Source organism: Macaca nemestrina, chromosome 4 (genome assembly GCF_043159975.1).
Source record: "Macaca nemestrina isolate mMacNem1 chromosome 4, mMacNem.hap1, whole genome shotgun sequence".
NCBI lineage: Eukaryota > Metazoa > Chordata > Mammalia > Primates > Cercopithecidae > Macaca > Macaca nemestrina.
The window spans coordinates 10,596,134-10,609,501 of NC_092128.1; the positions used below are offsets into that span (position 1 = coordinate 10,596,134).

Consider the following 13,368-nt stretch of genomic DNA (forward strand, 5'->3'; position numbering starts at 1 on the left):
GTGGCCACCCATTCAGTGTTTGCTGAGGGAATGAATACATTTATTTTCTCTGAGCTGCATTCTTCTTATCTTTAAAATGTGGCTGATAATGTCCACTTTGCCTATCACATGTGGCCATTCCAGGATAAAACAAAATCATGCATTGAAAGCATTTCAACAATTAAAATCGTTTATAAATTTATCTGTATCCTTTCCAGTTTTCTAAAAGTTAAAGTTCCGAAGTAAATGACTGAAAATCATTTTAGCATGTTTAAAGAGGAGTTTCCAAAGCAATTCATCTTATTCTCTGTTTGAAATAACTGTAACTCCATACATTCCTATGGATATTTATGTACAATTACATTTCAACATAAAGCTGATTTTAATTTTTTAAAAGTCTTTCAGCGTTGCTCTCAGGAACAAACTCAACAGCAGAATTAGGAATCTGCATCCATCTTTAGAATTTCTGAATAGTCTATGCAGAGCACGTGGAATCAGACAAAGATCTCAAAGGAGTGAAGCAATTTATCATGTATTAGTTATTGGTATTTACACAGTGACTTTCCTCTGAAAAGCATGTGGTGATGGGTTAAAAAACCTCATCAGGAAAATGTTTCTGCAACTGTAGAGATCATAGCAAGGACAAAAGGTGCTGATTGGCCAGCAGAGGTGGAACTAACATTGCCAGGTGGTGACTGGCAGAGATTCCCCTGGGAGAATTCACACCTGGGAATTCTGACAATTGTCTTTTTAAATGAGGCAGTAAAAGAAGTGATGGCGGATAATTTAGAGGGTGTTGTGCGCCTCTGAGTGCCTCCACAGCTGAGTGATATGGTGCTGTAACAGATGCATGATATTGAAGAATACTCAAAAATGCAGTACAGTAGGAAGCATTTGAATGGGGGATTGCTGAGGGCCAAGGAAAGACACCCAAGTCAAGGGATAACACTGAGCTCAACTCGCCTCCATTTTCATGAGCTACTCATAGCATTCCTATGGCAAAAATGAATACTGTGACTTGCTGGAGTCAGTGGTTCTGCCATCAACGGAGAAGTCACCATGGCAACACGTACAACCGCGTTGCCCTGCACTTAGCCAGCCCCACGTGACACAGGCTAACAGCTGCAATGATTTCCAGGTACAGACCCCGGGAAAATGCACCTTTGAGTACCATGCCAGGTAGGGTGGGGGTCGGAGGGTGGACAGCCCAGGGTGAAGAATGGGACAGAGTCCTAACCTCCCTGGGGTTCGAAATCTATCGTAGGGGATGAAGGGAAAGAAAGGTAGACGAAAATTAGGAATGAAAGAATTTCCCAGCAGGGAAAAAACAATGACCTTAGAGATTGGAAAGCTGGATGTTTGTGCCAGTTTTGATTTGTTATCACTGGAGTTTCAGAGAGTTAAGTGATCCTGGTTAAGAGAGAACAGAAGTCTTTGAATAAAGGCAGCCCCGGACATGGCCAGGCCTGTGGAGCCACTAGAAAGCAGCCTGCCTACACAGAGGATGGCCTGTGAGGTGTTCAATGCTGAAGGGGAATCCAGCCCTGCTGCCAGTCATGTTTAGCCACCTAAGTGACGTTTTGCTCTTTGATTATTTCTTCATCATGTCTGAGCCTTGACAGAGCGCACCCTCCACTGCTTTTCAAAACACAAGCCTGCCAAGTCTATTCTCTCAGTGATGTGGGAAGGCTTTGTCAACTTAAGCTGGTCTCTGAGTTCTTTTCAGGTCCCTTAGCAAAAAGTCTAGGGAAAGTCATTGATGTCAATTACATCTGGAGGGTGCAGTCCTGGGCCGGAGGCAGGGCTGGGGCAGCAGAGGTGTGGTCGGAAGAGAGAGTGCGGCTGGAGCTCAGATTTGTTGACTTCGGTTCACATTCTTAGAAGACGATGATACACACACTCCACCAAGAAGGAAAATAAGAGAGCCAAACATTCAGATTACAAAGTTAGAGACCAGCTAATATAAATTTTAAAAAGACATGATGGTGGAAACAATTGATAAATAAGTCCAAGAGGTGGTTATTTAAGAAAAGAAAAGCCATGTAATCTAATCAATGGGTGGGGGGGAGGGGGGGAGCAACAAAAACATTCAATATAAAAAACATGAAAAAGGGAATGGAAATTAAATTATTAAAAAGTTTGTTTTGTTCAACTCCACAGTAATGAGTTTGAAACCCTAGGGTAAATGCATGAATTTCTAGAAAAATATAGCAGGTATTATCCTAGATGAGAAAGAAAAATCTAATTAGACATAAAATAATTATCAAAAACTAACTTGAGAGAGTTGTCAAAGATCTGCTCCCACAGAAAGCAGTGAGCTCAAGTGGTTTTCCAGAGGCAGTGCTCCAAAGCTGCTTCTCTCCTTGCCACTCCCAGTGTGTTCGAGGGACCCGCAGCATCAGCATCACCTGGGAGCTTGTTGGAACTGCAGACTCTCAAATCCCATTTCTGACCAGCTGAATCTGCATTTGCTAATTTCCTCCAGGTGATTCTAAGCACATTAAAATTTGGATGACACTTATTTGAATCATTTGACAACTTGGAGAGAGATGGAGAAGTCCTGCATGGTGTGACTGGGTGTCACAAGGTAATGAACTTATACAAAAACCTTAATCCCAGTAAAAATTTTAAACAATTGCAACGAAATGATTGAAATTCTTAAATCCATGTGGGAAAAGCAAATGTGCGAGGATGAACAAGAAAATTCTGAAAACAAAACAGAAAAGGAAAATTATTAGCTCTATGAGCCACTAAATGTGGTAATAAAAGCTCAATTATAATACTGCAGTTTGCTCCCATGTCACGAGGTGTCATATCAATGTGAGAGTCCAGAAGGGACTCAGATATGAAGGGAATTTAGAAGATGGTAAAGGTGAAGAGGATGGATCCTCAACCAATGGGGCTGCAACAGTGGGCCATTTGGGAAAAAAAGTGAGATTTTTACCTTCCACCTTCCACCCAAATAAATTTCCAGTGAAGAAAATATGTAGAACTTACAAATAAAACCTAAAATTATTATAAAAAACATGGAATAATTTTAAAAATAAGTTCTGAATAGAGAAGGCATGTCACAAATTCCAAAAGCCATAAAACACTTTACATTTCACTATGTAAAATTTGGAAACTTTTACATGGAAAAAAAATCCCATGAATTCAAAAAAATGGAGCTCAAACAGGGAAAACATCCAAAGATGTATTAAAATACTAAGTAATATATAAAGAACACTTATAAATCAATAGGAAAGAATATAAAAATATAAATATTGGGGCAAAGAATATAAAGAGGTAGTTCATGGAAAAATAAATAAAAGTGATATATAAACATAGGCAAAGATACTTAACCCAACTCATAATGAAATACAAACTATAACAAGAAAATTTTATTTTTCATATAGAACAGCCACATTTAAAAGAAAAAAATGATGCACTGTTTTGGTGAGGATGTGGGGAAAAGGTATTCATAGATTGCTGGACTGTCAATCGGATTATATCATTGGAGGATGGTTTGTAGTAGTGTCAAAATTAAAAATACACATATCCTTTGACTCAACAAAATCACAGGTACAATGTGATTTTCTATGAAAACACTGTAGAAACAAAAGGTGGCATACACCTGAAATGACCAATCAAAAATAGGTAACACTAATATCATAGTTGATTTGAGATACATAAATGCACTTGGTGTTTTTGCAGGAAAAGTGGAATTTGGATCATTTGCAGGAAAATGCATGTTAGCAAGCGGGGGATGATAGTTTTTCTTTACACGATGAAATGTGAACTGTGTTGGTGACTGAAGAGGGAGAAAGACAAATAACATAATAAAAAGATTGACTGTAAGAGATAAATATGCATTAATCATGCAGTCTTAGCATAAGAAAAGGGATCTGCTCAGAAATAATTGAGATGTAATTATAAGAGCTGGAATTGGCCGGGCGCGGTGGCTCAAGCCTGTAATCCCAGCACTTTGGGAGGCCGAGATGGGCGGATCACAAGGTCAGGAGATCGAGACCATCCTGGCTAACATGGTGAAACCCCGTCTCTACTAAAAATACAAAAAACTAGCCGGGCGAGGTGGCGGGCGCCTGTAGTCCCAGCTACTCGGGAGGCTGAGGCAGGAGAATGGCGTAAACCCGGGAAGCGGAGCTTGCAGTGAGCTGAGATCCAGCCACTGCACTCCAGCCTGGGCGACAGAGCGAGACTCCGTCTCAAAAAAAAAAAAAAAAAAAAAAAAAAAAAGCTGGAATGATTACTTTTAAGTGTTTGCAGGTGGTAAAGAAAACCAATGTTCAGCTTGTAACTATGAAGAAAATGGGATTATATAATTTCAAAATGTTCATTATATCCATAACTCTTTTGCACATGAAGATATAAAAATATTTTATGGCCAGATGATAGACAGGAAACTTGGAATATAGACAGAAATCAACGCCTCAGAAGTCATAACAATGGAGGTAAGAGGCCTTCAGAAATCAGTCTACTGTGGCCAGTGGTAAAGTGTCTGATGTGGTGAGAGGAAGCCTGAATTCCCAGCTCAGTGCTGGGTATACTCGAGTCTAATGGGGGTACGGGGTTGTTACATTGAGTGATCCCAAGTACCAAGTTCCTAATATATCTGGGAGAAGACCCACATGCCTCAGAGGGCTGGTTTTTCAGCCACTCTGCCAACCTGAGTGAATCCACCGGACCAGCTTGGCAGTGGATTCTCAACCCTGGATTCTTGACAATCCTGGCCTTGGTCCTGGGGAGGTGGAGAATTGGGTGTTAACTCTCTTCCCTCCACTCCTGCTTCCGGATTTTCCATGTCCTACCCACTTCCCTGTCAGAGAAGCTGTGAGAATTCCTGGTCAAGGACCTCTCAGTATCAGATGCAGTTAGCATTAGGGCAGAGAACCAGATAAGGTTACAGCAGATGCTGTGAATTTACCTACTAGCAACTTACAGAAGCCGACTCCCAGGTCCTTTTTGGGGTGAGATGCACCACATCATATAGCATGCAACTTGTGCTGAGAATCTAGCCTGGACCTACTAGAAGTCCTTTAATATAACTAGCTGTGGCCGGGCGCGGTGGCTCATGCCTATAATCCCAGCACTTTGGGAGGTTGAGGCAGGTGTATCACGAGGTCAAGAGATTGAGACCATCTTGGCCTCTACTAAATCTCGTTTCTACTAAAAATACAAAAATTAGCCCCGTCTCTACTAAAAATACAAAAATTAGCTGGGTGTGGTGGTGCATGCCTGTAGTCCCAGCTACTCAGCAGGCTGAGGCAAGAGAATTGCTTGAACCCCAGAGGCAGAGGTTGCAATGAGCCAAGATCGCACCACTGCACTCCAGCCTGGTGACAGAGCGAGGCTCCATCGCAAAATAATAATAATAATAATCTGCAATCTTTACAACTAGAAGATCCCTTAGGAAATGAAACGTTACATCTTAAAGTGCTTCATCTATTTTAATGATATTTTAAAGAAGATCCTAGGATGTGGCCTTTGGTCTGATGTATTCTGCATCCAATATCATGAATGTGATAAAACATCATAAAGCTTAACACAAACACCTTGTCAAACAGCTTGGTGTGCAGCTTGGAGTTGCTCTTTAGTGCAGAAATTTATGGGATCAGACTCTTGGATTTCTTTTTTCTGGTGTTTGTTTTGTTTTTGTATTTTACAGAACGTGCACTGCCATCTGCGGCTGTCTTCCTGCTGGCAAGTCCTTTCATTCCAAGCAAATAAGATTCCCTAAATTAGACAAAAAGGAAAAAACACACAACAGAGTCCATAATTCTGAGAGGTGAATCACGGCAATTGCCTGGCATTCCGTGACCTTTAAATAAACCTTAACTCAGGTCTGGGGGTTACTTTTTCTACCTTGTAACTACTCTTCTAAAAATATTCCTAAGGACCATATAATGGTTTAGAAACAGGCTGTACTTATTATCAAAGAGGGAAATAACTAGGAAGAAAAAAAGAGTGGCGGTTTCTAATAGAGCAGAACTGGTTTAAATCAAGTCAACTTAAATAATAATGTGTAAGTCTTTTGTTTACCTCATCCCCCTATAAAAATGTGTTCTTAAAGCCCCATGCTAGGCCCCAGTGCTTGGGGTGATCTTTCTCTACTGCCTGGTGTTTCTCAAACTCCAGTCAGGTGAAAATCACCTTCACATTTTTCTTGACATATACTGTAAAATCCAAGTATTATTTATTTACTCATTTTCACAAAATTGGTTAAATTTCTTATTTAAATAAATATATTGATAAGACTTAACATCCCTACTAATTCTTTTTTTTCTTTTTAATTATACTTTAAGTTCTAGGGTACATGTGCACAACATGCAGGTTTATTACATATGTATACATGAGCCATATTGGTGTGCTGCACCCATTAACTCATCATTTACATTAGGTATATCTCCTAATGCTATCCCTCCCCTCTCCCCCCTACCCACAATAGGACCTGGTGTGTGATGTTCCCCTTCCTGTGTCCAAGTGATCTCACTGTTCAATTCCTACCTATGAGTGAGAACATGCAGTATTTGGTTTTCTGTTCTTGCGATAGTTTGCTGAGAATGATGGTTTCCAGCTGCATCCATGTCCCTACAAAGGACACAAACGCATCCTTTTTAATGGCTGCATAGTATTCCATGGTGTATATGTGCCACATTTTCTTAATCCAGTCTGTCACTGATGGACATTTGGGTTGATTCCAAGTCTTTGCTATTGTGAATAGTGCCACGGTAAACATACGTGTGCATGTGTCTTTATAGCAGCATGACTTATAATCCTTTGGGTATATCCCCAGAAACAGGATGGCTGGGTCATATGGTATTCCTAGTTCTAGAGCCTTAAGGAATCGCCACATTGTTTTCCACAATGGTTGAACTAGTTTACAGTCTCACCAACAGTGTAAAAGTGTTTGTATTTCTCCACATCCTCTCCAGCACCTGTTGTTTCCTGGTTTTTTAATGATTGCCATTCTAACTGGTATGAGATGGTATCTCATTGTGGTTTTGATTTGCATTTCTCTGATGGCAAGTGATGATGAGCATTTTTTCATGTGCCTGTTGGCTGTATGAATGTCTTCTTTTTGAGAAGTGTCTGTTCATATCCTTTGCCCACTTTTTGATGGGGTTGTTTTTTTTCTTGTAAATTTGATTGAGTTCTTTATAGGTTCTGGATATTAGCCCTTTGTCAGATGAGTAGATTACAAAAATGTTCTTCCATTCTGTAGGTTGCCTGTTCACTCTGATGGTAGTTTTTTTTTTTGCTGTGCAGAAGCTCTTTAATTAGATCCCATTTGTCAATTTTGGCTTTTGTTGCTGTTGCTTTTGGTGTTTTAGACATGAAGTCCTTGCCCATGCCTATGTCCTGAATGGTATTACCTAGGTTTTCTTCTAGGGTTTTTATGGTTTTAGGTCTAACATTTAAGTCTCTAATCCATCTTGAATTAATTTTCGTATAAGGAGTAAGGAAAGGATCCAGTTTCAGCTTTCTACTTAGGGCTAGCCAATTTTCCCAGCACCATTTATTAAATAGGGAATCCTTTCCCCATTTCTTGTTTTTGTCAGGTTTGTCAAAGATCAGATGGCTATAGATGTGTAGTATTATTTCTGAGGGCTCTGTTCTGTTCCATTGGTCTATATCTCTGTTTTGGTACCAGTACCATGCTGTTTTGGTTACTGTACCCTTGTAGTATAGTTTGAAGTCAGGTAGCGTGATGCCTCCAGCTTTGTTCTTTTGGCTTAGGATTGTCTTGGCAATGCGGGGTCTTTTTTGGTTCCATATGAACTTTAAAGCAGTTTTTTCCAATTCTGTGAAGAAAGTCATTGGTAGCTTAATGGGGATGGCATGGAATCTATAAATTACCTTGGGCAGTATGGCCATTTTCACGATATTGATTCTTCCTATCCATGAGCATGGTATGTTCTTCCATTTGTTTGTGTTCTCTTTTATTTCACTGAGCAGTGGTTTGTAGTTCTCCTTGAAGAGGTCCTTTACATCCCTTGTAAGTTGGATTCCTAGGTATTTTATTCTCTTTGAAGCTATTGTGAATGGAAGTTCATTCATGATTTGGCTCTCTGTTTGTCTGTTACTGGTGTATAAGAATACTTGTGATTTTTGCATATTGATTTTGTATCCTGAGACTGCTGAAGTTCCTTATCAGCTTAAGGAGACTTTGGGCTGAGACAGTGGGGTTTTCTAAATATACAATCATGTCATCTGCAAACAGGGACAATTTGACTTCTTCTTTTCCTAACTGAATACCCTTTATTTCTTTCTCTTGCCTGATTGCCCTAGCCAGAACTTCCAACACTATGTTGAATAGGAGTGCTGAGAGAGGCCATCCCTGTCTTGTGCCAGTTTTCAAAGGGAATGCTTCCAGTTTTTGCCCATTCAGTATGATATTGGCTGTGGGTTTGTTGTAAATAGCTCTTATTATTTTGAGATATGTTCCATCAATACCGAATTTATTGAGAGTTTTTAGCATGAAGGGCTGTTGAATTTTGTCAAAGGCCTTTTGCAGAAAAGGCCTTGCGATAATTTATTGAGATAATCGTGTGGTTTTTGTCTTTGGTTCTGTTTGTATGCTGGATTACATTTATTGATTTGTGTATGTTGAACCAGCCTTGCATCCCAGGGATGGAACCCACTTATTATGGTGGATAAGCTTTTTGATGTGCTGCTGGATTTGGTTTGCCAGTATTTTATTGAGGATTTTTGCATCGATGTTCATCAGGGATATTGGTCTAAAATTCTTTTTTTGGTGTATCTCTGTCAGGCTTTGGTATCAGGATGATGTTGGCCTCGTAAAATGAGTTAGGGAGGATTCCCTCTTTTTCTATTGATTGGAATAGTTTCAGAAGGAATGGTATCAACTCCTCCTTGTACCTCTGGTAGAATTCAGCTGTGAATCCATCTGGTCCTGAACTTTCTTTGGTTGGTATGCTATTAATTATTGCCTCAATTTCAGAGCCTGCTATTGGTCTATTCAGGGATTCAACTTCTTCCTGGTTTAGTCTTGGGAGAGTGTAAGTGTCCAGGAAATCATCCATTTCTTCTAGGTTTTCTAGTTTATTTGTGTAGAGGTGTTTATAGTATTCTGATGGTAGTTTGTATTTCTGTGGGGTCAGTGGTGATATCCCCTTTATCATTTTTTATTAGTCTTGCTAGCAGTCTATCAATTTTGTTGATCTTTTCAAAAAACCAGCTCCTGGATGCACTGATTTTTTGGAGGGTTTATTGTGTCTCTATCTCCTTCAGTTCTGCTCTGATCTTAGTTATTTCTTGCCTTCTGCTAGGTTTTGAATGTGTTTGCTCTTGCTTCTCTAGTTCTTTTAATTGTGATGCTAGGGTGTCAATTTTAGATCCTCCTGCTTTCTCTTGTGGGCATTTAGTGCTATAAATTTCCCTCTACACACTGCTTTAAATGTGTCCCAGAGATTCTGGTATGTTGTATCTTTGTTCTCATTGGTTTCAAAGAACATCTTTATTTCTGCCTTCATTTTGTTTTGTACCCAGTAGTTGTTCAGGAGCAGGTTGTTCAGTTTCCATGTAGTTGAGTGGTTTTGATTGAGTTTCTTAGTCCTGAATTCTAGTTTGATTGCACTGTGGTCTGAGAGACAGTTTGTTATAATTTCTGTTCTTTTACATTTGCTGAGGAGTGCTTTACTTCCAACTATGTGGTCAATTTTGGAATAAGTGTGATGTGGTGCTGAGAAGAATGTATATTCTGTTGATTTAGGGTGGAGAGTTCTGTAGATGTCTATTAGGTTCGCTTGGTACAGAGCTGAGTTCAATTCCTGGATATCCTTGTTAACTTCCTGTCTTGTTGATCTGTCTAATGTTGACAGTGGGGTGTTAAAGTCTCCCATTATTATTGTATGGGAGTCTAAGTCTCTAAGGACTTGCTTTATGAATCTGGGTGCTCCTATGTTGGGTGCATATATATTTAGGATAGTTAGCTCTTCCTGATGAATTGATCCCTTTACCATTATGTAATGGCCTTCTTTGTCTCTTTTGATCTTTGATGGTTTAAAGTCTGTTTTATCAGAGACTTGGATTGCAACCCCTGCTTTTTTTTGGTTTTCCATTTGCTTGGTAGATCTTCCTCCATCCCTTTATTTTGAGCCTATGTGTGTGTCTGCATGTGAGATGGGTCTCCTGAATACAGCAAACTGATGGGTCTTGACTCTTTATCCAATTTGCCAGTCTGTGTCTTTTAATTGGAGCATTTAGTCCATTTCCATTTAAGGTTAATATTGTTACATGTGAACTTGATCCTGTCATTGTGATATTAGCTGGTTATTTTGCTTGTTAGTTGATGCAGTTTCTTCCTAGCATCAATGGACTTTACATTTTGACATGTTTTTGCAATGGCTGGTACCTGTTGTTCCTTTCCATGTTTAGTGCTTCCTTCAGGATCTCTTGTAGGGCAGGCCTGGTCATGACAAAATCTCTAAGCATTTGCTTGTCTGTAAAGGATTTTATTTCTCCTTCACTTATGAAACTTAGTTTGGGCCGGGCGCGGTGGCTCAAGCCTGTAATCCCAGCACTTTGGGAGGCCGAGATGGGCGGATCACGAGGTCAGGAGATCGAGACCATCCTGGCTAACACTGTGAAACCCCATCTCTACTAAGAAATACAAAAAACTAGCCGGGTGAGGTGGCGGGTGCCTGTAGTCCGAGCTACTCCAGAGGCTGAGGCAGGAGAATGGCGTAAACCCGGGAGGCGGAGCTTGCAGTGAGCTGAGATCAGGCCACTGCACTCCAGCCTGGGCGACAAAGCGAGACTCTGACTCAAAAAAAAAAAAAAAAAAAAAAAAAAAAAAAGAAACTTAGTTTGGCTGGATATGAAATTCTGGGTTGAAACTTCTTTTCTTTAAGAATGTTGAATATTGGCCCCCACTGTCTTCTGGCTTGTAGAGTTTCTGCTGTGAGATCTGCTGTTAGTCTGATGGGCTTCCCTTTGTGGGTACCCGACCTTTCTCTCTGGCTGCCCTTAACATTTTTTTCCTTCATTTCAACTTTGGTGAATCTGACAATTATGTGTCTTGGAGTTGCTCTTCTCGAGGAGTATCTTTGTGGCATTCTCTGTATTTCCTGAATTTGAATGTTGGCCTGCCTTACTAGGTTGGGGAAGTTCTCCTGGATGATATCCTGCAGAGTGTTTTTCAACTTGGTTCCATTTTCCCCATCACTTTCAGGCATACCAATCAGACATAGATTTGGTCTTTTCACATAATCCCATGTGGAGGCTTTGTTCATTTCTTTTTACTCTTTTTTCTCTGCACTTCTCTTCTCACTTCATTTCATTCATTTGATCTTCAATCGCTGATACTCTTTCTTCCAGATGATCGAGTTGGTTACTTAAGCTTGTGCATTTGTCACGTAGTTCTTGTGTTATGGTTTTCATCTCTATCAGTTCTTTTAAGGACTTCTCTACATTGGCTATTCTAGTTAGCCATTCATCAAATCTTTTTTCAAAAGTTTCTTTGTGCTGGTTACGTAGTTCCTCCTTTAGCTCTGAGAATTTTGATCAACTGAAGTCGCCTTCTCTCGACTCGTCGAAGTCATTCTCCGTCCATCTTTGTTCTGTTGCTGGCGATGAGCTGTGTTCCTTTGGAGGGGGAGATGCGCTCTGATTTTTTGAATTTCCAGCTTTTCTGCACTGCTTTTTCCCCATCTTTGTGGTTTTATCTGCCTTTGGTCTTTGATGATGCTGACGTACTGATGGGGTTTTGGTATGGGTGTCCTTTCTCTTTGTTAGTTTTCCTTCTAACAATCAGGACCCTCAGCTGTAGGTCTGTTGGAGTTTGCTTGAGGCCCACTCCAGACCCTGTTTGCCTGGGTATCAGCAGCACAGGCTGCAGAAGATAAAATATTGCTGAACAGCGAGTGTTGCTGTCTGATTCTTGCTCTGGAAGCTTCGTCTCAGGGGTGTACCCTGCCGTGTGAGGTGTGAGGTGTCGGTCTGCACCTAGTAGGGGATGTCTCCCAGTTGGGCTACTCAGGTGTCAGGGACCCACTTGAGCAGGCAGTCTGTCCATTCTCAGATCTCAACCTCCGTGTTGGGAGATCCACTGCTCTCTTCAAAGCTGTCAGACAGGGGCATTTACCTCTGCCGAGGTTTCTGCTGCTTTTTGCCTACTGAGTAATTCTATTGCCTGTCAAGGCACTAACCAGAAGCCTGTTCTCTCTTTATTATAAGGTGAAATACAGTCATGGGAGAGGTGTTAAAGGCATGCGAGAACCAAATAGAGACTTTCTCTTTTACAAAATCATAAGGGTTGAAAGACAAATGAACAGGAAATGACTTGCTTTGTATGTTACATGAGGCCATGTCTCTTTGCTCCCATAATCATGACCCCCTAGCTACATGTTGCACTGCTCCAGAAGCCAGAGACTGCACTACAAATGACAGCTGTTGTAGTTGTACAGTGTACAACCTGACCAACCATAAATGTCCCTCATTTTAGAAAACACTGATTGATAGAGCCCAAAAGGCATTGGAGAGGTAACAAATAGCTCAGTCAGTAGTGTTACAGAAGAGAAAAAGAATCTTATTACATGGAGACAGCATACCTTAGAACCTATTTTCTCTTTTTATCATTTAATATGATTTCAGACAGTAGAAAGACACATACGGGAGCAGAAAGATCACAAGACCTATGGGTAGATGTCTTCAATTCTATTTTCCATTCTAACACCAAGTTCCTACAAATATCCTGGTATAGGTATGAATTGACTAGCCCTGGTTGATCACCAAGATCCCTTTAAGGCCATATGATTCCTTACTCTTCGCAGCAAGGCACCTGCTATATTTTCAGAAAAGCACAGCCCTCATTTTAAAGCAGCATCTTTTTCTATCTTTCAAAGTAGGTTAGCAGCCAATTCAAAACACTGAGCAATAATTTGACATCTTCCTCAAACTGAGGTTCCTTCCTGGCATGCAGCCCCTTCCATAAGGAGGTGCTTTCACTGGAGCCACCAAGTCCTGCCTCACACCACAAATGTATTGTTCATTTGTTTGTTTCAAGTCTGCTTTTCCAGTTGCAAATAGGCAGATCAGTTCTCCTGAGATTTAGGTAAAAACGTCTCCTCTATCTGGGTGAGGTTCCTTATAAAATGGCCAGAGAGCCCTGTCTCTTTGTAAGCTTGATGGTACAGCCTTTCTGTTTCTGATTTCACCACCTAAAGGCTTCACTGTTTCTCATAAACCATGTTTTGGGCAGTATTTGGGTATTCAGTTTTTTCTTTTGGTAACCTTATTTACCAAAGGGACCCTTTTATTTGGTGAGTGATTCTCGACCTTGGTCACATACTGGACACTCCTGGGGAGGGGGGTTTACATCACACACACCCATGTCCCCCGCATTCCCCCAAAGGTCTGATTTGGTCT

The 13,368-nt window shown here is 40.6% G+C and overlaps 1 protein-coding gene across 1 annotated transcript in view; it reads right to left on the minus strand.

The window, feature by feature from the left end:
• Positions 1-13,368, minus strand: part of LOC105474842 (contactin associated protein 2) — a 2,256,224-nt gene that overhangs the window by 26,309 nt on the left and 2,216,547 nt on the right. The gene's annotated exons all lie outside the window — the stretch shown is intronic.